This window comes from Gracilinanus agilis, chromosome 1, assembly GCF_016433145.1.
Source record: "Gracilinanus agilis isolate LMUSP501 chromosome 1, AgileGrace, whole genome shotgun sequence".
NCBI classification, from domain to species: domain Eukaryota; kingdom Metazoa; phylum Chordata; class Mammalia; order Didelphimorphia; family Didelphidae; genus Gracilinanus; species Gracilinanus agilis.
In genome coordinates, this window is record NC_058130.1 from 178,192,287 (window position 1) to 178,196,268 (window position 3,982).

At 43.8% G+C, this 3,982-nt stretch overlaps 1 pseudogene; it reads right to left on the reverse strand.

Annotated features, from left to right (window-relative positions):
• Nucleotides 1-246: 246 nt before the first annotated feature.
• On the reverse strand, nt 247-1,265 carry LOC123249331 (annotated as a pseudogene).
• Nucleotides 1,266-3,982: the final 2,717 nt, after the last annotated feature.

A 3,982-nucleotide genomic window follows, 5' to 3' on the forward strand; every position in this document is an offset into this window, starting at 1 on the left:
AAGAGAGGCAGTTCCACATCACTTCCCCCTATTTTAAAAACTGTCCCTCACCTTGAATACGTAATCCAAAACAGGAAACACATTAGGGATCACGGGAAATGTAGTTCCAAGTATCCCAAGTGATTTTAAATGACACACACTGCAAAGGTGTCTCCAACATTGGCTCAATTCCATGAATCATAATTTGATTCTTCTTTATCCCGTCTTCAGGAGTAATTGCAGGACAAACTTCTTTTAAGAGATCTCCTAGTGTATGCAATTGTACATCTGCAGCAACTGGTCAAAGTAACTTCTGAATGAAAGGTCATTCAGTTGTTGCCTGATATATTCTAAAAGGTATGTATTGAAATCCATTATCTTCTGCAGGATATTCCATGAGTTTCTGATTAATGGCCCCAAACTGGTCAAATTTATCATTTTGTAACCCCATCCAGAGTTGTTTATGATCCTTTTTCTGCATTTCATTGATGACTTGACTTTTATGCTTTAAAGCATGAGCTTCTTTTATACAAGACATAAAATGGGCTTCAGTGGTATCCTTAGAAGGACAATGCAGACTGTCTTTCTCTGGAAAACTCTTAAAATGTACTGTGATGTTCCAAGGATGAAGTAGTCTGAATAAGTGAAGTAGGTTAGAGGATAAAGTAGAATTGAAGTAGATTAATCCATCCCTGCATTATTTAGGAAACTGATCTAGTCCCTCCAGGAGGTCAAGCAACTTATGCAGATGGTAGGCCAGAATGCAGTTATCCTATGGCCAGGAAACAAAGGACATCAGGACAAACAAATAGGTCAGGATGGAATGCAAGGTAACACATAGCTAACTATGGGTAAGTGATTAGGTACATGTGAAAAGTAAATAGCCCCTAAGTGACCTGAGTGCTACTCGCTTATCACTAACCACACACACCTGTGTTTGTGATATATATATATATAAATTTTTCCCCCTCTCACTTTATGAAGTGTCCCACTTCAAGGAAGAGCTGCAATTGATGCAAGAAGATCAAACAGCAAACCAATTGGATAATGCCATTTCAGTGGTGTGCCTTCATATTCAAACCATATCTCACTGATGTCTTCTTGTCTCATAACCTTCTAAAAGTGCTTTTTCACTTTGTCAGTAACCAACATCAAGTAACTTACTCTTGGTAAAAACAAATAATAAGGTTTGCTTCTCTTTCAGTTATTTCATCCTGATAGAGTATAAAACAGGTTAGTATTCGTCCAAACCACACATCCCAAAACACATCTTTGTCATCTACCATTCTTCCAGTAGATAAGGCAGCACATACAGGCTAAATTTTTTCTTTGATTAAAGATACACTGAGACCCTGCCCAGTGAGGCACAGTAGTTGGGGAGGCCCCACAGTATTGATTCTAAAGTGGAAGGTGAGGGTTATTAAAAAAAAAAAAAAAAAAAAAGGGAGGAATCAAATCTAAAGAGCAAGAAGCCCATTCCCAAGTGCCCTAGCCTCTCGCTATTGTATCTTGCCTACACTTCTGTGAATTTATGTAACCTGGCTGTTGCCCACCCCCCCCTCCAAAATATTATTGAAATTCTTCAGTTTCTCATTAGATAGCCCAGTGCTATAGCTCAGACTATAATCTCCCTGCTCCAATGAAAGACCTATTATGGTTCCTACTTTCATAGTACTGTTTTATTCAGGATAACAGTCATTTCTGTTCTTTCTAACACTTTGGGACCTCATTTGAGGTTTTCTTTGCTGAGATACTGGAGTGGTTTGTCATTTCCTTTTCCAGCTCATTTTACAGAGGAGGAAACTGAGACTAAACAGGATTAAGGGACTTGCCCAGGGTCATACAATTAGAAGGTCTCAGGCCAGATTTCAACTCCAGGCCCTAGGCTTTATCTGACACATCTCCTGCTTGCCCCTGGGTATGTCTAAGGACTATAGGCCATAGGTAAAGAGCTAAAAGGAACTGCATAAGCTACCCAGACCTGTGATGGTGAACCTATGGCACGCATGCCAGAAAGGGCACACAGAGAGCTCTCTGTGGGCCTGCCTGTGGTCGCCCATCAGATCTGATTTCTAGAAAGGCAGAGGGACTCAGCGGAGCTGCTCCCTTCCCCCTTTCTACTGGCCTGAGGACATTCCTCACATGACCTGCGCCTCTGCCCAGCAGCCAATGGGAGTGCTTCCTCCTTCCCCTATCTGGGGTAAGGGTGTGGCTCACAGACAGCAAAGCTGGAGGGGAGCAGAGCATTCAGGCCACTCCCCTCCCTAACCCTAAATTTGTTTCTAATCCTAACTCTAACAGTGAGGACCCTTCTTGCTTCACCTGTCCCTCTGACCAACAGCCCAATGGGAGCACTTCCTCCCTTTCCTGTCTGAGGGAAGGTGGGGGGAGGGGGACAGTAAGGCAATCACTCTCTCAGGGTGGGGCACAGCATGTGATCTCTTAAAGGTTCACCATCATTGACCTAGGCCAGTGATGGGCAAACTTTTTAAAGAGGGGGTCAAAGGAAAGGAAATGCTCATCTGTCAGTCTGTTTCTAAGGCAACTCTTTCCAAGTTTCATTGTATTGTATCCTACTCATTGTATTCGTCAGATTAGGAATAATGTCCTGTGGCAGGACAGAACATTTCAGGGGGCCGCGTCTGACCCGTGGGCTATAGTTTGCCCATCACTGACCTAGACCAAACTTTCATTTTTATGATGAGGAAACTGAGGCCCAGAGAAGTTCAGGGACTTGCCTAAGATCACACAAGTCATAAAAACCAAAGGCAAGGTTTGGACCTTGGCCTTCAGACTCCAAAGTCAATGCTGCTTCCACTCTGCCATCCTAGCTGAATGGAGCAGGGAGGAGAAGAGGCTCAAAGCTGTCAGAATAGCCTCTTGGTGGTCACAGAAACCTACAAGACAGCTACATACACATATATGTGTATCATATACACACAGTAAGGAAATTAGAATTATGCTGTCTCATTTACTCATTAACTCTACTCGACAATCAACCCTATTCGCCATTTTGTCGAAGCCCCATTTCTCAGGGAAGCTCAAAAAGGAGGCATCTCCCAGTCAATGTGGGCCGAAAGGTATGTTTGAGAGGGAAGGATGTGCTCTTCACTCATGGTGCGTGTCTGTGTGCCCCCTGCCCCAGCCTCCCCATTTCCCCCATATTTGCCTGCTAGCCAGTCTAACATGGGACCTGTGCTCTGTTTCCTGTAACCTTAACCAGTTCAGTCTGAACTGCTGCCTAAGGGACAGTTCTTCTGCTTTTGTCCCTCCTTGTAGCTTTAGAGGTGGTTAATTCCCCCCCACCCCAGGATGGCTAACCAGGAGTTCCTGAACAGAGAAGTTCCCATTGTCTAGCCACCATTACTCGAGTCAATTGAGGCCCATAAAGCAACCAGAAGGGCATGATCATCCACACTTGAAGGCCAACCCATCTTTCCCAGCCACCCAGAACCCCCTTCCTTAGCCTCCGGAAAGGGTCTTTTTCCCTTCTCACCAGGAGTGGGGTTTGGTGGTGAAGTGGTGGAGGGGGAGCCAGTCTAATCACTGTTAATAAAACTTACCTTGCTTGGAGAAAGATGCCTTAGTGTCCCTGTTATTAGTATTTTGTGCACTACAACATATATATTCATATGTGTACATATATGTCAGGAGCCATCAAATCCATGCTGTCTGACATGGTCACAGGTGGAACTTGAGGATTGCATGGCAGCCTCAGGAAGGATGGAAATACCCACTCAGATTCCCCAGTGTGACCCCTCTCTTACTAATACACTTTATTATTGGAATTATAATGATCAATAGCCTTACTTAACCCCAAGGAAATACAGAAAAACAGCTGAAGGCTGTTACTAGAGTCCCACCCTTACATGTAATGACACAGAAATTCCCCTAAAAGTCACTTTATAAGATTTTAAAACCCCAACAAAACTGTACTTGGATTTTTCACTCCATGTACAGGAGCTTGCATAATAGCAGGCCAGGACTGTTTCCAAACCTCCCC